The sequence below is a fragment of the Nasonia vitripennis genome (genome assembly GCF_009193385.2).
Source record: "Nasonia vitripennis strain AsymCx chromosome 2 unlocalized genomic scaffold, Nvit_psr_1.1 chr2_random0008, whole genome shotgun sequence".
In the NCBI taxonomy this organism is placed as follows: domain Eukaryota; kingdom Metazoa; phylum Arthropoda; class Insecta; order Hymenoptera; family Pteromalidae; genus Nasonia; species Nasonia vitripennis.
In genome coordinates, this window is record NW_022279615.1 from 909,391 (window position 1) to 935,667 (window position 26,277).

The following is a 26,277-nucleotide window of genomic DNA, read 5'->3' on the forward strand; positions in this document are numbered from 1 at the left end:
TCCGATCGACGGAGTTTCGCACGCGGTTCTGCGCATTGATTTTTGCGAATGTACATGTGCGTGCAGACGTTCCCCGAGCTTACGGAGGAGTTCTCGTCCGACGGGTCGGATTTCCGGTCGTAGTTGCGTAACACGCCGGAAAAATCTTCGAGTGGGCCTTCGGTCGAGGAAAGGTCGGGTGCTGAGCTTCGAACGCGTCTCGTCTGGCTGCAGACGATCCGTTCAGTGCTGGTTTCTGCTTATGCGCGATCTCGCCGCGACTCGCGTTATTTTCGGGCTTCTCCGAGCTGCTTTTTCCGTTGGAAGCGCTCGGCTTTCGTGCATCTGGTGTGATTTTTATGCTGAGTGAGCTCGGGCTGTGCGCACGTACGTTTTCTCCCGTTGCGAGATACTCTACACCGCGAGTCTGTCGCGGCGCGGTTGGCTCGTCGGCAATAGCCGCTTTATTTTTCGAAGTCGCGACTGAGCTTAACTCCCACAGATCGATGCGAACGGCGCCCTTCCCCTCGCATTGCCTGTCCTCGATGTTGACCCTTAATTTTCTTTTTTGTTTGTCCCCTGACCACGGCCAGACCGTTAGCGATTGCGGTTTAGAAGCGTTGGCGCTTGTGCTTTTGCTCCGAGGCGGTGAGCTTGCTCGCGTCGCGGCAGGCTCCTCGCGCTCAACCGGCGCTGGGCCTTTGGCGCCTGAGGGATCGGGGGTGAAGGTAGCCGTTGGGAGGCTCGAGCCCAGTGACCCCAGACTCCGGGGGAACTTGAATGTCTGCAACGGCTCCAGCTGGTCAGCGACTTTCCCCGACGGAGAGATTCGTGGACCCGACTCGTCACTGCTCAAACTACTACGCTCATAAAGTTTCTGCGAGACTGCGCCTCGGGATTGCTGAGTGATCCGCGTCACGCGGCCCACCGGCTCTACATACTTTAAGTACGGCAGCACCTCCGGAGGCATGAACGATGCTCCCAAGATCGATGAGATCGCGGATTTCACCGTACGCATCGACTCGTCCGAGTCTGTACTTTCCTCGCGCGTTGGCGACGCTGATGGCGGTTGCACAGCCGGGGCCTTGGAGCAAAACTCGATTGACTCGCGTAAGAGTTCCCGGATTCGGGCAAGCTCGATCCCACCCAGCGAGTATCTGTTACCCGTGTGTCTATTCAGCACCACGCTCGTCAGCACGCACTCGAACAATACCGCGTCCTTGTAATCCGGCGCGTAAACGAACTTCTTGTCCTTTACTTCCGTGAACCATTGAATTTTTATTTTCGCCTCTCCGTAATAAACATCGTGAAGCGCGCGGCATATATAGGGTGAGTCATTTTAATCTTTAATCTCAATTATCTCGTTGGCAAAGCATGCCAGCGAAAAAAGTTTCGGGTAAAAGTTTTAGGATTTTTCCCTGGCTATCTGATGATGACCTTGACAATGTCATTGAGCGTGACCTTCAAGGTCTTCTTAAGGTCAAGTCGATTTTTTCAAGTAGAAACCCCTACTTTTGGCACCAGAAATGGAAAGAGCAGGAAATTTTACGTTTGAATATGACCTTTCCTTGACCTTGAATTCAATGGTCAAGGTCATTGGTCATGCCGATAACAGTACAACTGGTTAGCTGAACTCGAATGCATTCAAGGAGAAAATGTTACCCACAAAAGTTTTCAGTTTTCTCCCCGGCTGACGAATGGTCATCTTGACCCTGTCGTTAAACAGCATCTTCAAGGGCATTTCAAGGTCAAGTTGATTTTTTGAAATGGAAACCCCTACTTTTAGCCCCATAAATGAAAAGAGAGTGACATGCGTTCAAAAATGAAAAAATTTTCAATATTTCCAGAAATTTTCAATATTTTCTAAAATTTTCGTAATTTTTTCAATATTTTCTAAAATTTTCGTAATTTTTTCAGTTTTCAAAAATTTTCAAAGTCATTCCACTATTTTGTATTAGGGTCAATTTTCAAAATTCTTGATGTAGTTAAGTCATTCCATTATTTTGTATTAGTGTCAATTTTTGAGAGTGAACTACGCTTAACAGTTATGTAGATAGCAAATTAGTGCAGAAAAGCTTAATCGTGTTTTTTACTTCTTGTAAATCGATAATTATTATTGAAAAAAATCTGTTTCCCTGTTTACTGGTCTGTAACAAATTATTTTGATTTTGATCATGGCTGATTATGGTCCCAACGAAATCGTTGATATGATCATGATTTTGGGAGAAAGTCGAAGTAATGTCAGATGAAAATCCTCATTGGTTCAGGCCCATAGACAATCAACACCGCTGGAGTGTTATGGTCTGGTGTGGAATCATCAATGGCTATTTGATTGGTCCTTATTTCTTTGAAGAGAACGTGAATGGGGTAAACTTTTTGAGATTACTTCGAGACATTTTACCTGAATTATTAGAAAATGTAGACCTAGCCACAAGGCTAAGAATGTGGATCCAATTAGATGGAGCACCACCACATTATGCACGGATTGTTCGTGATTATTTAAACACCCGCTACAATGGCAGGTGGATTGGGTGAGGTGGCCCAGTTGCCTGGCCCCCTCGTTCACCTGATTTAACCCCTCCCGATTTTTACTTATGGGGATATCTTAAGAATGTTGTTTATGCTCAACGGCCAACAACGCGAGATAATATGATCGAACGCATTCGTACAGCTTGTGCAGCAATCCCTCGAGATGTTCTACTTAGAACCATAAGACAATTCAGAGCTCGACTTGATCTTTGCATCCAACAAAACGGCGGTAATTTCGAACAATTAATCAATGGTTAACTCCAGTTAACATTCCATAAAAATACCAAAAAAATACCAAAAAGGGAAAAAACAAAAAAAAAATCCAAAAAAAATTAAAACAAAAAATGGGATGCTAAATCCTTTTGACAACCTCCTCGATGGTGCATCCTGGGTTCGGCTGATGTCAAAGGTAATTTCCGCACAAAAGATGATTTGTTTCCAAAATCACATGTTCGAACGTAAAATTTCCCGCTCTTTCCATTTCTGGTGCCAAAAGTAGGGGTTTCTATTTGAAAAAATCGACTTGACCTTCAAATGACCTTGAAGGTCATGCTCAATGACATTGTCAAGGTCATCATCAGATAGCCAGAGAAAAATCCTAAAACTTTTACCCGAAACTTTTTTCGCTGGCATGCTTTGCCAGCGAAAAGAGTTCGAATCGCTGTCGGCATCGCTGTCCTCATCGACGAGAGGTGAATTAGCAATGGCGGTTTCCACCTCCTCTAACTCTACCGTGGGAGTAGCAATCGTTCCGTATCGCTGATATTCCGCGTATACGCGGCCTTTGACATTTTCGCCCGTGAATTTACCACAAAGTGAATCGGGGTGAAGGTCCTGCAGAGGTGCCCACCTGACATTCACATCGTCGTTACGTAGGCGCGCGCTTATAACCATCTTGACTCGTACGGGTATCGTCACTAGCTCGGCGGCTTCGAAAGATAGTTTAACGTCGCCTAGTTAGAGACATTTGTTTGCAGGATCGACACAACCCTTGTGTGCATCGATCAAGTCCCATCCAATGATTCCGCTATTTTCTATAGGGAAATCGTGTACGCGGTACCGTCGGTCACACCTTGCACCTTAATGATTTTCTGCGAGTCGTACGGGTAGCCGGGGGCTAGCTCCCCGACTTTCACGACGGAAATATCCGCACCGGAATCAGCGAAAAATTTGCCCGTGCGTTTTCTTAACTGCGGGCAATTTACGGAAACGATTGGAGGCTGTCTGCCGGTAGTAAGAAATTTTATTTTTGCCGAAAGCGAGCATTGCTCCTCATTTCGCTCTTCGTCTGGACGCTCGCCGCTTGAGGATTGCGACGAACGTGAATCTAGTTTAAATTACCGGAATTGTTTTTATTATCGCGATCTGAGTCTCGGTTCTTACTCTCGGCCGAACTATCGCGACGTTTTTTATTGTTCCAGTTGTTGTTTTTCTTCTGGTTGGACTTATTGCTGTTGCCATTGCCGTCCTTATTTTCGCCCTTAGCGTTCTTATTATCATTGGAACCGGCGTTGTTATTTTTATCTTTTGACCCGGCGTTTTTATTATTATTCGAACCGGCATTTTTGTTATTGTTACTCTTTTTTTGGTAGGGGTTGGATATCGCTCGCTCGAACGCGTGTCGGACCAACACAACACATGCATCGACCGAGTGCCCATGCCGGTTGCAGTAAATGCAATGCGCTCGCGGATTTTCGATTTGATCGGAAGCCGCGTTTTGCTGCTGTTCGCCGCTTGCGCCAACCTCCTCTGCGGTGGCTCTGCGCACTTGAGCAGCGGGTTTAGCTAATAAAGGTGCATTGCCGGCATCTCGGCCGCTCTGCTTCCCCTCGAATTCAATAGCAGCGGTGATTGCCGTGCTTAAATCTTTCGGGAATCTGCAACGAACCTGATGGTCCAGCGGAGCTTTCAAGCCGAACAAAAATTGGTCCAGCACGTCGACTCTTGCCTGACGTCTTCTAGCCCGCCTATCCGAGTTAGCCAGATCGGGAGCCGACTCCACGATAGTTATAAAGCGGTTAAATAATTTTTCTACACGCAGGCCGTACTCGCCCACGGGCTCGTTCGGTCCTTGCTTGATGGACCGCATCTGCGTGTAGATCTGATCGGCTATGCCGATATTCGCATAGTGCAGCGTAATATCGTGCAATAGTTTTTCTACTGAAGTGTAGTTAGCGATGCGCGCGCGGTAGTTCTCCGTGGCACTATCCTTTAACTTGTTAGCTATGTAGAGGAGCAAATACCTCTCATAAGCCGGGCCGTGTGACATCATTACCTCCCGCACGCCTCTGCGGAACAGGCTAAGATTGTCGGGATCGCATTCGCGGCCTGGTGAAACGGTAAGCTAGCGGGGCTGCCGAACCCGTCCGCCCAGCCTGCAGTGTTTCCGTATATGGGAAAACCGCGTTGCGGGGGCCCTGGGGCCCATTTGCGTCCGTGGCCGCCGTTGGATGGGTCGGGGCCCGGATCGTCGTCCGGGGGATATCGGCCGCCGCCTCCTGGCCGTTTCCAAGACAGGGGCTTCTGCCGCGGGTCGCCGCGCGCGTATGCGCTGTCAGAGTGCTGAGAGCGCCCGTCGGAACGGTGCGGGCGCCCACGCTTACAAGCCTCAAACTCGCTGCCGTAGTTAACCGCGGATTTTGAATGTTTCTGCGATTTTGTCGCAACCGGGCGTTGCTCGTACACGTGTCGCACTGGCACTGAGCGATCGAAGCTAACGCTCTGTCCATATTCGTCAAAACCGCGATCAATATTAAATCCGGAGTCGAATATCGCGCCCGATTCACTTTCCGAGTCGGAATCTGTGTCGCTATCCGAGTCCGAGATTGGCCAAACTGGCTCCATCGAGCGCCCATATTCGTGTCGAGGGGCTTCTCGGCGGTGCCCAAAATTCGAGGCCGGGTCTACAGGCTCCACGGTGCGGTCGTTCTCGCGACGGGGACTTGCATCTCGCGCAGAGCGAATGCCTCTCTGCTACGAGCTTGCGGCCTTCGCCTCGTTCGGGATTTGGCGCGGTTCTATTATCGCTGCGCTGCCGATCGAGCTTCCGCTACGGGGGCCAGTTGTACGTACCGCTCGCAAAGCTGTCTTACCGTACGATTTTTCTCGCGGGTCGCCCGACGTTTCTGTCCCGGCCAACCGTATTGAGCTAGCGCCTGAGGTGGGCTACGCGCACGCGGTGTTCGGGCTCGTGCGCCATTTGGGGGGGCGACGCCGAATGGGTTTAGTACCTGCGGGACCTCAGACTTGGGCGGCGGGCTTTGACCGTATTCATGCGGTCTGCAGCGACTGAAGCGGCGGTACCGCTTTTACAGAAAACGGTACCGCCGTCGGGTCGCCAGGAAAATCCCCGGGGTTCCCATTGTTGCTCAGCGTGAGGCCGGTTAACCTATCCTCCAGCTTCTGCATGTCTAGCTGGGATTTCGACTTCTTTCCCGATTTCGACAGCGCGCGCGCTTCGTCCACCGACGTTGCCGGACTGGGCATGTGTACGCGGCTCCGGTCGTGACTCTCTTCCGCGGTCAATTTCGCGATCTGCTGCGGGCGCGGCATTGTCGCTTTACCGCGCAACAATTCGCTTTTCACCTCGGGCCACGTGTTGGTCATATGTTTGACCCGGTTGTCGGTGTCCGAATCGTCCGATGATTCCTCTCCGAGCAGCGTTCTCCCGGCCCTTCTTCGCGCACGCGGAGTCAGGTCTACGGCTAAGCCGAACATGCCATGCACGATTTCGGCCTGTTTCCGATTATGCTCGTCGGGGTCGCTAGCGGGACGGACTTTATCCTTTTTCCTCGCTCCCCGAGAGAGCGTTGGAACCGATAAACCGAATAGCCCAGGCGGGGCCATCGCTTATTAACCGACGCGCCCTGCCTAAATCCAAGTTTAACCCATTAAAGCCCATGCTAAGACTGGTTGAGATAGCGACAAACAAACTGTGCTATCCTTTGCATAAGTGAAAAATAAAATATACGTATTTTTTCTTATGTCATTTGCAATTGTTTATAACAAATTATTTAAACAAATTACAAAAAAATTCATAATTTTCAAAATCTGAATGCGGGAATCGATTCTGGAGGTAAAATCGAGACGAAAACCTATATAACACTTTTTTGTCAGAGTTCAATTTGTTAGTGTAATGTAGGAATAAACAATTGCATGTTGGGGAGAAAAAGTGACCATGTCAAGTCCCAAGCAAAATCTATCTGGAATAGCAAAAAACAAACTGTGCCATCCTTTGCATAAGTGAAAAATAAAATATACGTATTTTTTCTTATGTCATTTGCAATTGTTTATAACAAATTATTTAAACAAATTAAAAAAAAATTCATAATTTTCAAAATCTGAATGCGGGAATCGGTTCTGGAGGTAAAATCGAGACGAAAACCTATATAACACTTTTTTGTCAGAGTTCAATTTGTTAGTGTAATGTAGGAATAAACAATTGACAAATAAGTGTTTTCATTCTCTTGCATGGTATGTGGAATCATATCTGTATTTTTTACTGATAAATTTTGAGATCTTATACTGTAATTGGATAAGTTTATTTCATTTCTTGACATGGTCACTTTTTCTCCCCAACATGCAATTGTTTATTCCTACATTACACTAACAAATTGAACTCTGACAAAAAAGTGTTATATAGGTTTTCGTCTCGATTTTACCTCCAGAATCGATTCCCGCATTCAGATTTTGAAAATTATAAATTTTTTTGTAATTTGTTTAAATAATTTGTTATAAACAATTGCAAATGACATAAGAAAAAATACGTATATTTTATTTTCACTTATGCAAAGGATAGCACAGTTTGTTCGTCGCTATCTCAACCAGTCTTAGCATGGGCTTTAATGGGTAACAAAAAAAAACGCGCGAAAAATTTGGCACTATCGGCCAGAAATAGGATACGGACACTCCCGAAAAGCCAAGCCACTCTATTAAAAACGAGAAAGACTTACAGGTATGCTGCGCAGAGATGGAACCCTGCACGCATGGTGACTGGCCGCTGCTGGACGACTCGTGCGTGTCGGCGGCTGGTCCGCGCCGACGGCTGCTCTGCAAGAATGCTGCTGAGATGTGGTGCTCGTGCGCGTCGGTGACAGGTCCGCGCCGACGGATGTTCTGCGTGAAGGCTGCTAGGTTGAGCTGCTTACGCGCGTCGGTGACTGGTCCGCACCGACGGCTATTCTCCACGTTGGCGAGAGAGAGAGAGAGAGAGAGAGAGAGAGAGAGAGAGAGAGAGAGAGAGAGAGAGAGAGAGAGAGAGAGAGAGAGAGAGAGCCGCGTCAGAGTTCAGGGCTACTATAGTGTAAAAGGAAAGGGGGGCTACGGGCTGGTATAGCGAGAGTCGCGCACGTGCGTTCGAGCTCGGGGCCGGTATGGAGTAGACAGCGAAAAAGAGAGAGAGAGAGAGAGAGAGAGAGAGAGAGAGAGAGAGAGCCGCGTCAGAGTTCAGGGCTACTATAGTGTAAAAGGAAAGGGGGGCTACGGGCTGGTATAGCGAGAGTCGCGCACGTGCGTTCGAGCTCGGGGCCGGTATGGAGTAGACAGCGAAAAAGAGAGAGAGAGAGAGAGAGAGAGAGAGAGAGAGAGAGAGAGAGAGAGAGTTGCGCTCGGGTCTGCTTGAGTAAAAGGGGGAGGGCTGGCATCTTATGCGTGATATAGCTTTTGTTTAAAAATTATTTATAATTATTTATAAATAAATAAACAAAAGTCACCCATCGATGACACACTGTTTATGACAGTAGCGGACGTAAATCATGTTTATTAACCTTATCAGCTACTGTTGATATAAACATGGGCTTCTGTTTACATAAACAACTGGCGCCAGCCACGGGCCTGGTGACGTCACTCTAGGCCACGCCCAGTCTCTCCATACCAGCTCATATACTACTGAGTTAGCTTCACCGTTTTGAATATGAAATCGCGCACATGCATATCACAAGATGAAATCTGCAATTTTGGTCGAGATAAATGGAGACGATAAATGGATATTCAAAAACGGCGTCTATGTGTACGGGGTGGCCGATGAAGAGGTCTAGAGACTGCATTTTCGTCGCAAGAGTTAAAAATATATATACTATAGCCTTCGCGGCAAAACTGAAATGAATTAGTCTTCGACGCAAATTCAAATGCGTCTTTGTTGAGTGTAAAGTACTAATCTACAAGGATACATTTAATTGTGACTTTTTTGATACATTTTTATAATTTTTTGATTTAGAGATTTTGATGCGTAAATCGCCGCCATTTTCTTATTTTCCCAACTTAATCGCAACTTTGACAGAGAGTTTAAAAATCTTAGGGGAAGTAATCATTGATCAACTAGTACATTTAGGATAGGCAAAATATAATACGAATAAAGAAAATATAATAAGCATAATAGTATCGTACGATATTTTATGACACAACGTGCGTAATCCCAGATTTAGAGAGTGTATTTTTGCACGAGCGTGCGGTAAATCGAGGTTTACGCCAGGGCGTGTCATACAGTGATAATGTTTACCGCAACAAGTCAATAATGTTTACTTGCAAATGTTTTGCGCATATTAAAAAAGTCACGTCGCCTAGTTGACGCAAAAAAATTGAAGTACCATGAAAAGGTACCGCTATATTAGCGCGTCTAAAATCCGAGAAAATCCGATAGCCGCTTGCAGCGTGTGCAAATAAGTGCGGCTGATATGTAAGGGAAGAACTGAGCTTTGCGAACATGCTAGCATGCGCGGCGAAGAGTGCATGGTGGGGGGAAAGAGCTGCCGCTGCTTTCGTGACGATCGGTCTGTCGCGCCGCCGTGACGGTCGCCGCTCGCCGATTCACACCCCAGTAAGATATGTATCCGGCGAGCCTATAGAAGTATTCACTTTAAAACTCTCAAGATAATTACTACGTAACTTGCCATGACTGCTTAATTTTGTTTATTGGTGGACAACTAAAAATTTCTCTTTACCTATTTTATTATAACGTCATAAAAACACCATAAGTACAATAAAACGGTCATGGCAAATTACGTAGTAAGTATCTTGAGAATTCTTCCTAATTGATTTGTATATAATTTAACTTTGAGTTAAGTAAGCCCTTTATTGACCAAAAAAAATTTTGTTGCTTTAGTATGATTAAATATAATAAACTTGACTTTGGTTGATTGATCCCAGTTCTCTTTTATCTGTTATTTCGTTGCGGAATATATCAAACTCACCTAACCTTTTACTTTTTCAAAAGTTAATCTTCTTTTTTATGTTATTAAAGGCGTATTTTCAAAAAAGTTAAGAAAAATGTGTAGAAATCTGAAGATAGCTATTTTGATTGGGAACAAACTAATGAACATAGAAGACAGCAATTATAAAATGAAGAAAACTGCTTTGAACTATGAAAAAACTGTTGTCTTTACTTATTAATAGTTATTGTCTGTTGTATTAATTTTTGTATTTATTTTCTAAATTCTAAATTTTACACCTGAAAAAAAATAAGTCCAACTGAAGTATCTAGCAAACTAAATAAAACTGAAGACAACAAAAGATTACTGTTATTTGTGTCTCAATTCCGACATTTTTCTGCTATCATCTGCAGTTCATAACGTTTTTTTTTCAATTATTTTCATTTTTCTTTTCCGTTAGGGATTGAAGATATCGTTATCATTTAATATAAAAGTAAATATCGTATTATGCATTACATTTTAGTACAGAATATAAATGTTATGATTGTTATAATCTCACAATTTACATTATTTTATAAATGTAAATAAAAAAAATGTTTAATTAATATAATTTTTTTGTTAAATTTTGTTAATATAATTAATACTGTCATCAAATAATTACGAAGCGTTTAAAAACATTTTTTTAATATTCAAAACTCATTTCTATTTTATTCTATAATTTTTAAGCCGGTCCTGTGTACTAGTAGCTATAACTACTTTCATAGAATGTTGGCTGTATTGAATATATTCATTTATACTCGACGGTAATTAATTCTTATGAAACGTTTCCGAAGTCCTGCTTTTGATTGGTTAAAATTCATGAATCTGGCAATCTTATTAGAGCATTTCAAAAATGTTCCACAAGAATTAACTACCATCGAGTGTAAATATAATATTTAATAGTATATTTAATAATGACACATCAAATAATTAAGGGGATGTCGACGCAAAAGCTTCGCAAATCCACCACAGAGTATTTTGTATTTTCAAACTTCTAAAAAAACAGAAAGTCGGATCGAATTTTTCTTTCGGTAGAAGGATTCATTAAACTTAACACTACGGCGCTACAGACTCGGTTTTTCATTTGCAAGCTTTATTTAAAAAGTCTTATGTAAAATTAGATTTTAAGGTTGGCGATGCAATCGCATGAGTACGACGAAGTACGCATAAACATCTGTTCGTATTTCCAAGATTTTAGAAAAACGAAAAGTCCCATCGAAATTTTCTTTTGGTAGAACGATTCATTATTCTTACAGATTGCTGCAATTTTGAAAATATATCCTATTAAGTGCCCTCTATAAATCTGAACCGTACTACTCTTTGTAGGAACCGACGATATACGGATAGTCTCCGTTTTATAGCTAGCTTAAAATATTCGATTTTTAAAAAATGTCGAAAAATTAGTCACGACGGGTAAAAATGTTAAAAAATAAAATACCGTCACATAAATGTTGACCGGTAAACAAAAAACTACTTTATTTTCACCCGTTGTGACTTTTTTCGGCAATTTTAACTTTCGACAACTTTACCTAATGATATTTGTTTTTTCAGTAATTTTAACATTTAGTATTTTTACTTATCTGCAAAATAAGCTTTTGTTACATTTCTCCCCATCCTACAGTTGTACACTCTACTTGGTATAGCCGCGCCATAGTCTCGGTTGATATTATCCATCACTTGTTTAGCCTTGCTGTTTGCCGATCCTAGTAGTTGCATTTCTTCCGGTGCCAGCAGGAACATCTCCTTATCATAATCCTTCGTTTTCCAACCGTTAGACTCTATTGATCCTTGTACTCGCGCTGGTTTTCTGCTGTGATTTTCTTACCTCCATTATTATGGCCTGATTGCGCTTAGTCCTTTGACTGCCTCATTCTACAGCACATGCGTCAAAATCGCCTGCGATAATTACTAGGCTTTCTTCTGGTAGCATCCTGCGCGAGTCAATTCAGCTGTCGCTCGAACTGTTTGATCGGTGCATTAGGCGAGGTAAAGCAGCTGTATACGTGCTCCTTTTGCACGGACCAATCCTTCACCACGAATCCCTTATTTGGTGCTTGTATAGTGGGGAAAAAAAACTTATGCAGATAGAAACAGTCTGTAAGATATTCAATACTCCAACACTGTTATGGACGTGTGCGACGCACGGCTAAAAAATCAGATGACCGCAAAAAACAATAATATTAATAATGATGATAAAATGTCTGGAGAAGGTCCGCGTCTTTTCGAATGTCCGAGAATGTTCGTTTTTGTTAATAGTTTGTGCAAGGTCTCTAGACTAGCAGTGGAATAAATTGTAGCCAGACAGGTGCTGATTTTAATGTCCCCAAAAATACCAGGGAGCTCTATTAGAATTATCGCGTACTTCAGTCGTACGAGCGTTCAAGTCAGATCAATATTATTGCGAAATGCGTTATGTCTACTAATAGTTAAGAAGACTGGAGTAATGCGTATTTACTAGGGAGTATATAGAGATAATTCGATATTTCAATTGCTGAGATAATTCGATTCTTCAACTGCTTTGCTATTACCTGATTAGCCATTGCTGCTGGCATTTGTATGACCGCGGTCTGTGTATTAACTTATTCCTGTCGCACCGACTTTACTGCCGTTTCCGCTATTGCAAACGTTTCACTATTTTGTGTACTCTCGGTAGTGAAGCAACAATGCTTGTAATAAAATAAGATATTAGGATGGTTTCTTATAATATTCCAACAGATTCTGATATTTACCCTACTAAAAAAACAGATGACAATCAGCTGATTATTAGCTGATAATCTGCTTATAATCGTGTCAAAACGTCAGCTGATTATCAGGTGATATCAGCTTAATATTTCTATTTAAGCTGATAGTTACAAATATGCGTTTATATGAGATAAAATCCTAATGATAATCAGCTGACGCTTTGACACGATTATCAGCTGATATCACCTGATAATCAGCTGACGTTTTGACACGATTATCAGCTGATTATAAAATAATCAACTTAAATAATAATTAGCTGATTGTCATCTGCTTTTTTCAGTAGGGTGTAGCGGGAGGGAATGGTCATTATGCAACTGAGGCAAGGGGAGTTATCACCTAAGAAAATGATCAAGCTTAGTCCCGTGTTGCATATAGAACTTTATTCACGACTTAACTGTGTAGCCACATTGTTTTTTTTTTTTTTAAGTACCTACACATCCATTATCAATACAAACAAAAATTTTAAAATTAGTAGATTTTTCTAAGCAACTTACAAATTACCAGTATAAAGAAAAACATCTAATAAATATCAGAGAGCGATAGAGTACGTAGTATAATTATTTTTATGAGAATTCGCGATATATCATATGACTGTCATATGATTCTCATATGAGAATTCGGTCGAAAGTTTTATATGATTATCATATGCGGACTCATATGAGTACTCACATGATTGTCATATCAGTACTCATATGAGCTCTCATATGATAATTTTCAGCCAGGGAAAACATGCATGATTATTAAATTAATGATTGCTCATATCAAATAAGCGTAAAATAACCCTTGGTAGAAATCGATATCAGTTTAAAGCTACAACATACCACGTATTACTAGAGATCGGCGAAAAATAGGTCCATTTTTCAACCAGCGATAAAAAGCTTTTTCGGACATTTTTTACGCATTTATTGGAGTTAGAATAGAGTCATACCGTATTACAAGGAATTTTCAAGCTTGTAAAAATATATTTCACCGTCTAAAGCAAAGCACAGGCGATAGCTAGTTGATCTCTACGAAAATACTACGCAAAATAAGTCGGGTCAAAAAAGTGAAAAAATAAGAAAATCACGAATATCTTCGTATGTCGTGCTTGTATAACTCTAATTGACTGTTAATAGGGAACAAACATGGTTTTGCTATATACATATATGCTTATATACAGTAGAAAATAGCATAAGAATACGTTATGCATCAATTTTTTGCTGATTTAGTACCTCTAGGCCCTAATATGATTAATTAAAAATTCATATGTTTGAGTAGTTTTTAAAACGGCAGCTCTCCAATATGGCGGTTTAAAGGATAAAGACCTAACCTAACGTACGGGCATTTGAGTGCATAAATTTAGTCATCATGAATCTATTTTGATTTTGGCGCATTATCTCTCATCTCTATTATGATTTCGGAGAAAACAATAAGGTTATTTTATGTATTAAAATTTACATACGTTTATGCATCTATATATATTTTCATCCTTCTCGCCGCCATATTGATCACGTGAGCTCTCAATCGTTTAAACCTATTATTAGCAAACTGAATTTTCAAAACAATATTACTTAACAAATACTGCAGTAAAAATCGTAGCTCTTGTATTTTTGTGTAAGATTTATTCTTAACTTTATTTTAAAAAAGGTTTTATAAATCATGTCTGTTCCCTATTGTGTAAACCATTTGGAAATCGATTAAAATCCATAAGCCTCTTTGAAATTAGTGTACGACACAAGGACTAATATCAATACGAAAGATTTAAGGTTATGTTCATTCCAGCAAATGCTCAAGAAATGGGAGAAAAAGCGTTTCATCACAAGTTATGACTAAGCTATTTCTCATAGCTATTTCATAGTTTCCAGCCCATTTTAAATATTCGAATTTCTATCAGAGACGTAATCGTTTCTTTTGTTTGACAATAAACAGAGAAACATAACCTTGAAATTTTAGACAAGCCGATTTTAATTTCACTAATTGATAGAACTCCAGCAAAATTTACTACAATACATAATAATCAGGAAGCAAATTTAAATTATGGAAAAATTTGTTAGATTTTAAATAACTGTTTTTAAGTTCCTAAGAAATGTCATACTATATTATATAAAAATTACTGTTTTTGTTTAAGTGGCATTAGAACTCGAAAGTTCATCGCCAATCTGCGCGATTTTATTATTCTGTTAATATTTGGTGACGCGTACAGATTGTGTAACTCATCATTGTGTAGTCTCCTCCATTCCCCGGTTTCCTCATCTTTCTTCGGCCCGTAAATTTTTCGCAAGACTTTATTTTCAAATACCCTAAAACGGTTGTCCGCCTGCTTAGTGAGAGCCCACGTTTCGCACCCGTACAGAACCACCGGCAGTATTATTGTCCTGTATATTCTTATTTTAACGTTTTTAGACAACAGCCTCAACTTAAGTAAATTACTCACGGCGTAGAAGCAAGCATTACCCGAACGGAGTCTCTTATTTATTTCGACATTAATCTCGTTTCTATCATTTATGGTCGTACCCAGATACCTGAATTCGCTATCCTTTTCAAAAGTAAAATTCCCAACTCTGAGATCTTCCCCCCCTCCGCACTGATAATCTCCTACTATATCTTCCGCGAATGGAGTGAGTCTAGCTTGTATTACGTTTGACAGAACTTTGTAGCACGTTGCTAAAAGTGAGATACCCCTATAGTTATTGCAGTCTGTCTTATCCCCCTTTTCAAAAATCGGTATAATGATAGATTCCTTCCAATTTTCGGGTATTGTTTCATTTTTCCAGATGGCACATACTAGTTTATAGATTTTGAAAGTGAGCTCGACGCCCCTATATTTGAGTAACTCAGCTGGTATAGAGTCATTTCCCGCGGCTTTGTTGTTTTTTAGTTTTTTAATCGCGGCCTATACTTCTTGGTAGCTCGGTTCCTCCACGTGGAGTTCGGCAGTGTGAATTTCGTCCCCTAATTCTTCGCTATTTTCGTGCACGTTTAATAACACCGGCGCACAAAATAAAAAAAGTTGTCTGCGCGAGAAATAAGACCTATCTATCTTTATGTTTTTCGGGTCGCTGAATTCGAATATAAGGTCAGTTAGGCCCCATCACGTCAGGGTCAAGGTCAATTGGAGGTCAAAATAAGAAGAAAAGGTTTTAAAAAATTAAAATGCCTATATTTATGTTTTTTTGGTCGCTGAATCCAAATCCGGAATCAGTTTGGCCCCATCTCGTCAGGTTCAAGGTCAGTTCAAGGTCAAACTGAGAAGAAACAGTTTAAACTGATTAAAATGTCATATCAAAACTTTCCAAAAATGGAAAAAGATACCCAAAAATTGTAAAAAATCTTATTTAATCACATAATATCTTCCTTGTGTACAGAGAAAAGTTGCTTTCGATTATTTTTTTTTTCTCATTTTGCTTTTTTTCCACTAGCTTAGTAACTCTCGATGTCTTTCTTTACTCCTTTTTTCTCTTGTAACGAACTCTTTTTACTTCAAATGACCTATGCAATGGATTTCTTTTTCTCTTTTTGTTATTTGTTTTAATGTCTCTCTTCAGTGTCCAGCAAAAATCTGCCATCATGTTGACATTCCATCTTCCATGGTATCGATTCTCCATTACACTTATATCTTGATGAAATCGTTCTCCCTGTTCTTCACTGACATCTCCTAGATTAAGAGGGAAGTAATCAAGATAGGAATGTAAGAAATGCATTTTATAACTCATCAAGCAACCCAAATTTTTGAAATTCTCCAACATTTGTTCAACTAGTTCCTGATAGTTCTCACTCTTTTTATTTCCTAAAAATTTCTCACGAACAGTTTTAAAACATAGCCATGCAGCTTTTTCTGTGTCGTTTATTTTTGTGATAAATGTTTCGTCTTCAAATAGAGTACGAATTTGAGGACCATCAAAAATACCTTCTTTTAATTTAGCTTCACTTATTGCGGGAAACTTTGCTCCCAAATACTGGAAACAATCGCCATGTTTATACAGAGGTTTGACGAACTGCTTCATGAGGCCAAGTTTGATATGAAGTGGTGGTAGCAGATAGTTTGATGGGTCAATCAATGGCGTACGTATAATGTTCCTCGATCCTGGTTCAAAATGTGTTCTAGTTGGCCATACTTTCTTAACGTAGTTCTTGATCTTGATAAAATTATGAAGATAGAGAAAAAGAATTTAGGAATTTTTTTACGAACCATGAAGAGAATTCGTTGGTATATTGTATAGATGTTAAAGGTTTAGTCGATGCAATAAAATCGAATACGTATTAAGACGAGGAATGGAGACTTTTTATTGATTCGTCAAAACGAATTCTGAAAGCTGTTCTGCTTCATAACGGAAACAGGTTTGCATCCATTCCCATAGCTCACTCGACTAAGCTGAAAGAGACTTATGAAAATTTAGAAATTGTATTGGAAAAAATAAAGTACTTGGAACATCAATGGAAAATTTGTGGTGATCTTAAAATTGCAACCATGATCTTAGGACAACAATCAGGTTTTACTAAAAATCCCTGCTTCTTGTGTTTATGGGATAGTAGAGACAGGGTAAATCACTACGTTAAGAAAGTATGGCCAACTAGAACACATTTTGAACCAGGATCGAGGAACATTATACGTACGCCATTGATTGACCCATCAAACTATCTGCTACCACCACTTCATATCAAACTTGGCCTCATGAAGCAGTTCGTCAAACCTCTGTATAAACATGGCGATTGTTTCCAGTATTTGGGAGCAAAGTTTCCCGCAATAAGTGAAGCTAAATTAAAAGAAGGTATTTTTGATGGTCCTCAAATTCGTACTCTATTTGAAGACGAAACATTTATCACAAAAATAAACGACACAGAAAAAGCTGCATGGCTATGTTTTAAAACTGTTCGTGAGAAATTTTTAGGAAATAAAAAGAGTGAGAACTATCAGGAACTAGTTGAACAAATGTTGGAGAATTTCAAAAATTTGGGTTGCTTGATGAGTTATAAAATGCATTTCTTACATTCCTATCTTGATTACTTCCCTCTTAATCTAGGAGATGTCAGTGAAGAACAGGGAGAACGATTTCATCAAGATATAAGTGTAATGGAGAATCGATACCATGGAAGATGGAATGTCAACATGATGGCAGATTTTTGCTGGACACTGAAGAGAGACATTAAAACAAATAACAAAAAGAGAAAAAGAAATCCATTGCATAGGTCATTTGAAGTAAAAAGAGTTCGTTACAAGAGAAAAAAGGAGTAAAGAAAGACATCGAGAGTTACTAAGCTAGTGGAAAAAAAGCAAAATGAGAAAAAAAAAATAATCGAAAGCAACTTTTCTCTGTACACAAGGAAGATATTATGTGATTAAATAAGATTTTTTACAATTTTTGGGTATCTTTTTCCATTTTTGGAAAGTTTTGATATGACATTTTAATCAGTTTAAACTGTTTCTTCTCAGTTTGACCTTGAACTGACCTTGAACCTGACGAGATGGGGCCAAACTGATTCCGGATTTGGATTCAGCGACCAAATAAACATAAATATATGGCATTTTAATTTTTGTAACCGTTACTTCCCAATTTGACCTCGAACTGACCTTGAACCTGACGTGATCGGGTAAAACTGACCCCGGATTCGGATTCAGCGACCGAAAAAACATAAATGTATGGCATTTTTATTTCTTTTAATCATTTCTTCTCAGTTTGACCTTGAACCTGACGAAATGGGGCCAAACTGATTCCGGATTTGGATTCAGCGACCAAAAAAACATAAATATATGGCATTTTAATTTTTTAAAACCTTTTCTTCTTAATTTGACCTCCAATTGACCTTGACCCTGACGTGATGGGGCCTAACTGACCTTATATTCGAATTCAGCGACCCGAAAAACATAAAGATAGATAGGTCTGATTTCTCGCGCAGACAACTTTTTTTATTTTGTGTGCCGGTGTAATTTATCGAAATAATTTTTCCACAGCGACAGTAATTCGTTGTCATTTGTTACGAGGTCCCCGTTTTCGTCCTTCATCAATTGCGCTCTACTCCTAAAACCCTTTCTGATGGAGTTAATCCCTCTGTACATTTCGCGGGCGTTATTTTCCTTACTGTTAGTTTCTATTCTCCTAATAAGATTCTTTTGATACTCCCGCTTCTTATTTCTGTAGATTGCGCTCGTCTGTTTCCTTACGTTAGAATACTCTTCTACGATCCTATCGCTTCTATTTTGTAAGCTATCTAATTTAGTCTTTTTGCGCCTTTCAAATCAGAGTTCGCACTCTTCGTCAAACCATGGTTTGCTCTTTGGCTTTTTCTTTTTACCCAGTACTTTGTTCGCGGCCTCTTTTACCGTTTTTTCGATGTCCCCCCATAAGCTATTCGGTTCGTCATTCCCCTCCGGCAATGTGTTTGCTTCTTTAAGTGCCTGAAACCTGTTATTAATTTCTATCTGGTACCTAATTCGCTCTGTTATATCTCGTAGCTTCCCAATATCGAAGCTTTCTACCTTGTTTGCTCGCTTACTATTTTGATTCGCTACTAGTCTAGCTCTTAATTTGGCTACTACTAGAAAGTGGTCCGAGTCGCCATCTGCCCCTCTGTAAGCCCTTACGTCGAGAACGTTAGTATGACGTCTTTTTTCAATGAGAAAATGATCAATTTGGTTCTGTGTGGCCCCGTCCGGCGATGTCCACGTTGCCTTGTGTATATCCTTGTGCTTAAAACACGTAGTTTTGATTATAAGATCTTTTGCCGCCGCGAAATTTATGACCCTAATACCGTTATCATTGTTGGCTTCATGCAGGCTTTCCTTCCCTATAGTAGGCCTAAACATTTCCTCCCTACCTATTTTAGCATTGAAATCGCCTAATACTATTCTTGTGTCGTAAGACGCGAACTGGTCGATTACCTGCTCTAAAGTTTCGTAATAGAGATCCTTAGTTTCTTCTTCTTTGTCCTCCGTATATAAATGCATATCTATACCATTCACCTTAGATAATGATGTACGAGAGCCTATCATTGACGGATTTGAAACTTTTAACCGAATGTATGATGCTTTTGCTTACGAGAAATCCGGTGCCTAGAGATCCCCCACTCCCGGACCCATACAGGTACGTGAAGTTACCCGATACTAGTACTCCGCCATCTGGCCACCGCGATTCCTGTATTGCTACCAAATCTAGATTGTACCTATCAACTTCCTTTACGAGTTCTTTAAACGCGCCTGCTCTGTATAGACTGCGAACATTCCAAGTTCCGACCCTTAATTCCCTTTTGGTTCGGATTTGATTTTTTGATTTGATTTTTGATTTTTTGAGCCATGATAGTATGTTAAACCCGCGCGCTTCGGATCCTGTTCCGATCGCAGGTGAGTCCACCGTTCTAGAGGTGATAACCCCCATACCTCTCTAGAACTAAGTATGAGAGCTTGCCGACTTTGACGAGGACAGTGTCAACTCGTCGTCAGACATACTACGGTTTCATTCTCGCATCCTAACGCCTCCTACAAGGCAGCGAGCCTTCGCTGGCATCGTTACCGCGTAAGACCAGGTGACGAATTATTCTACACATCCCCTTTCGGGGCAGTTGTCATCGCTCCCAAATCCTCCTCGGCAGCAGGATTTTTGCCCATTTTTGTAATTTGTGATGAAAGAGATAGATTGAGAGATAAGAGATAATGTGAAGTGTTTTTTTTTGTTGTGGTGCTTGCGTAGTGTTTCTAGATGAATGCGTTCGACAGTGTGGCCCATCACACCCACGCCTGTTCCTATCGGCTGTCCACGGCTGCTTATTCAATTTATTCGCAGCTAACCTCTTTCTCAGGGGCTGTTCCTCTATCCGCAACCATAGACATAAGAGAGATAGACTGCGTGTGTAGGTTTGCAAAAGTGGCACCCTATTAGAGAAAGACAACATACCTTCTTTCCATATACCAAGCATTGATAGAAGGTATGGTGTCTTTGTCTTACACATTGACATAAGAGAGTCTGTCTTTCTCTAACAGGGTGCCACTTATGCTAACCTACACACGCAGTCTATCTCTCTTATGTCTATGTCCGCAACCTAAGGACGCGCTGTGTACATAGCAAAATTTATGAAGTTAAAATTTTACTATGTAACGTAGTAATTTTTGTTATGTAGTTATTTTGAAGTTTCTATATTCATAAAACAATTTTTATTGATGTATTAATAAAAATTACCTAAATACCTAACAAATTTAGATAATATAAGTATTTCTCTATTTTCTATGAATTATAGTAAGTTTTGTTAGAATTATAATAATTTTTACTGTAGCATTTCTCTCAGTGTTACTTGTTTAAGATTAATATTGCCTTATTGTATGCATTCTTATCCCCAACATTTTTTCTGCTCATTGGAATAGTTAAACTTTTATTTCTAGTAATACTAGATAAGGCTTGGTATTGCATTTGAAAACCATCTGGATGGTATTTCCAAATTTGGTAACCATTTTACATTCAATTTTATTTAAAAATTTTATTTAAATTGTATGATTGATTTTTATTTTTAAACGTTGTAAAAACGTTATATAAACGTTTTCAATTTTTCTACCAAAATATTTTTTTCAAATTTTCAGATATTTTCACATTTTTTAAACGTTTTTAAAACGTTAACTGTTACGATTATAATAATACTTTAAAGTTTCAAATGTAAATAATTAGAGTTTTTAAAGACCTGTGCATACGAATCTAAAACTACATACGACTCATTTATAAGAGTCAGGTGCAGACTATCTTTTGTAGTAAAAAAAGTGAAACTTTCTTTTATTCATAAAGGATTTTTTTATGTTAGCAATTAATACATACTTTTATAGATTGTGTCATACGGTGCCTGAAGTCGTAAAAGTTTATAAGCAACCTGCTTAATGGTGCACTTCAAAAATCATAATTCTTCCAGGCCTTTGGTAGGTAGCCGATTAATTCTGACCCAAATAACCCATTTTTACAGGTATAGCAGATGAAATTGTCACTCTTACACTCACTCGGTAAATTCAATCAGTTTACTGCTCACAAATGACTGTTATTCCTTGCGTCTAACCTAATATAAATCCACCAGAAGTTATGTGACTAGCTCTGTGAATTAGACGACTAGTGTTTTTGATTTTAATATTTTTCATATACCAATCGATAGAGAATTTAATGCTTGTTTCGAATCTCTTTGTCTTAAATTTGCTTGTTGTTGATAGCTAAAGCAATCATACACGTTGTCAACTCTTGATCGCCGGCAATATATGTATGATTATTGCTTTAGCTGTTTGGGACCGTATAGATAGCACTCTCCGCGCAAGGAGTTTTTGTGGTGATCTTATCATTCTTATTAAAGTTTTTTTTTTATAAATGCCTAATATTATTTAAACGAGCAAATTACAAGCATTGATTTGAGATCTGAAAGGTTTCTTGAAAGTCATTATTCGTGAAATGAGACTGAATCAAAAAATTATTTTGTAACCAATTGTTTTGGTGATATTTTGGAAACTAATAGACAAGCAAATTTAAGATAAAGAGATTCGAAACAAGCATTGGATTCTCTATCGATTGGTATATGAAAAATATTAAAATCAAAAACTCTGTTTGCGTACTTTACCGAGCTCACGTGACTGGATTTCTGTGGAAATTTTACAGAAAAGATTAGATGTCCTAAACGAAAAAAATATAACGAAGCAAATTTATTTTTTATATTGTACGATAATGACCTAGTGATAGATATGCAAAATGAAACTATATTATCTTACGCAGATGACACAGTTATTATTTTATGTGATAACTCGTGGACAGCTGCACAAGAAAGATTAAATGAATATCTTCGTAAGGTGGCAATATGGCTAAACCTAAATAAATTATCGCTCAATATAAACAAAACCGTATATATTGCATATGGCAATTACTGTGATAGTGTGCCTAGCACCTTAAATATCAAAATTAGTGATAATGTAATAAATATAGTAGACAGTTATAGATATTTAGGATTAATAATAGACTATAACATGAAGTGGGATAAGCACATAAATTATATTATAAAATCAACAAGATATTTAATCTTTATTTTTGCGAAGCTAAAGAAAGTTATTGATAGTAAAACGCTAATGTTACTATATTATGCCTTCTTTCAAAGTATTACAAACTATGGTATAATGGCATGGGGTGGGGCTTATAACAATTATTTGAATTTAATTCAAGGTATACAGAAGAAAATACTTCGAATTATAAATAAAATCTGTTATATAACACAGAACCAACCTCTACCTCCCTAGTGGAAAAAATAAATGTAATAACTTGTAATAAATTGTAATAAAACATAGAAAAATGTAAGAAACTGTACCTTTTTGTTGGATTTTGGACCTTTTTTCTCATACGTTTTTGTACACTTTCTTACATTTTCAGATTTTTTAACTTTTTTTTACATTTTATTACATGTTATTTTACCGCCTAATATGGTCAATATATTTTTTTAATTATTAATTTTAACAAAATGTAACAATGCATAAGAAATTGTAAGAAAAAGTATAAGGATGTAAGCAAAAATAAGAAAATAAAAAAGTCGCCATTTTCTTATATAATATTACGCTTACAGACAATTTTTTACATTTTGTTATACTTTTTTACGTATAGTTACATTTGTCGTTTCAAAGAAGAGACCCCCATGAAATCCCGAATCAATAGATTTGTAATAAATGGTAATAAATGTAACAAAATGTAAAAATGTAGCAATCTGTAATAAAACGAAAAAAGGTCCGAAATCCAACAAAAATGTACAAAATGGTACAATTTGTTACATTTTCTTATATTTTATTACACTTTATTACATTTTTTATTGCCACTAGGGCTATAAGGCTTCGAACTAGAGTGTACAGTATATCATTATAACGAGTTAAGAGACAGATATATAAGAAGTACGAATAAGACAAAAAACAAGAATCTACCATTGCCTAAAATTGATAAAACAGTAAGCAAAAAAAGTAGCTATTATGTGGCTGTGAGTGTATTTAACACTCTACCGAATGATCTCAAAGACCTATCAATAAGTAAAGTCTCTATTAAAAGAAAACTAAAGATGTTTATAAGAAAGAATTATTTTGGATGTTATATATTTTAATAGTTAACTTTTTTTTTATGGAAAAGTATAAGGACATGATAGCGTTGATTCCGTTATCATGGCTCTATGTGGTAGTTTTAAGATTATTAGTATTAATGTTCATGTATGCCATCTCTATGTACAGGCAACTGTGTTTGCCTCTATAGGATGCCTTTCAAAGGCATACATATATGGTATTTAAATAAATAAATAAATAAATAAATATAACAATATATAACCAACATCTTTCAGAATAAATTTTTCTTTTGAGAAAGATTAGGTGAATAGCTTTCAAGTAGATAGTCAGGTAAAGGATATAGTTGCAACAATAATGATATAAATGCATTTAGAAATTGACCTCAATCCACGCCGTTGTCAAATCCTATACTTTGTATACTTTGCTTACCTATGCAGCGCTATTGCGCCCTTGATGAGAAAATAAAATCAATATACTTAGCTTCAATAAGCATCACTAGGATGAAATATATACAAATACTGACTAGATACAAAACAGTAAGTAGCAAAAGAATAGTTTAAAAAACTTGACTACAAATAACAAAAAGAAAAAATTAAAATAGAGGCTCAATGTAAATATATAGCAAAATCTATGCTAATCAATTGAATTGCATATAAGTCACTGTTATGTATACAGTAATGACACAAAATTAATTAATGTTACTTAAGGATGTTCAGTCACCTGATGTAAAATGCAGAGAATAAACTGAAACTAAGAAAAAGTATGTTACTTACCTGGTGCAGAAAGTGTTTTGGCTAAACAAGCAGTTTGCAGACCAAGCTGAAGGTAAAATCTATAAGCTTGTTTCATAAAGACTTTTTCTGCAGCTGTAAATACGATATATTATGTTCTTCTAGCTAAAAACAAGCAACGAAGGTGCATTTTTGAGGTTAGAAGAACGCAAATATGTTTGTTTAAAGTATCTGTTACATTTCTTGTTATTTTTGATATTTGTTATAGCACATATTTTGACAATATTCGCAGAAAACACCCAATTCACATAGAGTGCAATATCATAAAAATGCAAAAAGGGGAATGAAAAACTATATAACTTGTTGTTCAATATCTTAGGAAGCTGTATGCTAAATTTCAGCTTCTGTTGTTATATGAATTTTCGAGTAATTAATATGAATATAAACAAAACATGAAGCTTGTAGAATACACAATGAGGTGCACGGTAAAAGGGAAGCTGTTGCGCAGTACAGTGGGATGCCCTAATCCTCATCTTGCCAGATGACACCACTATGCCTTCTTAATACATAAGTTTTAATTAACATTTTTTATAATTAGTTTTAAGCTTATTTATAAGGCATCAATTGGTTTTGCCAGTAAACAACCATCATTATCTCTGTGAGTATGTAATTAGCATTGTTAAAATGCAATATTATGTAATTTTGCTGATTGGTCAAATTCTTAGTATTAATTAAGTAATTATTTTCTTTTACCTCTGAAAGGTATAAGTTTGCACATATATACTATATACTACTATTTCTGGGGAATACTGTAACACCAAAACTATGAAATAAGGCTGTTGAGTTTAAATTTTTTAATAATTAAAAACTTTGTTAACCAAATTCAATTATACACAGTGTTGCAATAATTACAGGATATTTGAAACCACAAAATACATAATAAATCATATGATTTTATCATACCTTAAAAACTTGTGTTTGTGTATGCATTGCATATTTTTAATAGGGATAGTTTTCATAACATTAAAACTTAGGATACCGCAAATATATTGGAAAGAAAAATTCGAGACATATCAACATCATATTTAACAACTTCAAAAATTCAAGATAAGCAATTAAAAATGATTATTTAAAAAAGAAAATTGAAAGACATTAAAAAGCTTTTACAGTATATAATGTTTGTAATATTTTACTCATAGTTTTGTATTTTCATTAAATTAAATTTCAACACACCAAATGTACTATATGTAACCTAAAAGCATATACTTAAATAAACAGTGACCATCCTGGTTAAGGTAATAAGTAAAATGTTATAGGCTGATACAACAGCATATTTGTATGATTTTTTTGACCTTTTGTTTTATATAATATTAATTAATCATGGGTTTGAAATAACTAAATATTAGAAGTATGTAACTTATTACCTTTACAAAATTTTTATATTAATTTCCAGTAGGTAGATTTACCTAAAGCCAGACATAATCAATCAAAAAATCATTTTTCTTGATTAAAGCATAATCAATTAAATAATGCCATTGTTTATAGTTATAAATCATGCACTACACTAGCAGCATACACACAGTGCACAAGTTTAAATGAACTTCTCCCTTACACATTTTTATCATCTTAACGGCTTTAAGGGTAATATATCGGATTACAAATTACTACTATAGGGAGGCAGATTAAGATTATTTGCTACATGTGTACGCTTAAAGGAATTTATTGAAAATTCGATTTGTCAGATACATTTAAATAATTATATGAAGTACTACCTACTATACTGTTTCGAGATTTAGTCTTTAGATTTAGTTTTATCAGACTATATATACATATACACACGCATATATATATATATATATATATATATATATATATATCCTCCATTTCTAAAAGGGAGATTGCGATAGTATCGAATTGAAGCTCTTACAGAGCCAAGTCAGACCGTTATCAAAAAATGTAATTGGTGGGTACAGTGGAAATAGGGAGCAACTTCAGAGAGTTCAACAACAACAACCCCGATAACATGATATCGGCCGAATGGCGGCACCGAGACTGCTCGGAATGGGCCACGCGTGACGTCCAGGTACCCCTGCTCCAT

General features: G+C 38.1%; 1 protein-coding gene across 3 annotated transcripts in view; it reads right to left on the reverse strand.

The window, feature by feature from the left end:
* The window catches only part of LOC100115891 (TATA box-binding protein-like protein 1), a 101,307-nt gene extending 75,297 nt beyond the window's left edge, over positions 1–26,010 (reverse strand). The window contains exons 1-2 of one of the 3 annotated variants that reach the window (XM_031925278.2): positions 25,604–25,993; positions 24,222–24,314 (exon numbers count right to left, since the gene is read on the reverse strand). The gene's annotated coding sequence lies outside the window, so the exon portion shown is untranslated. Of the gene's footprint in view, positions 1–24,221; positions 24,345–25,603 lie in introns of all 3 variants that reach the window. The other 2 variants (XM_031925279.2, XM_031925277.2) reach the window with 2 other exon arrangements.
* Between the last annotated feature and the right edge of the window lie 267 nt (positions 26,011–26,277).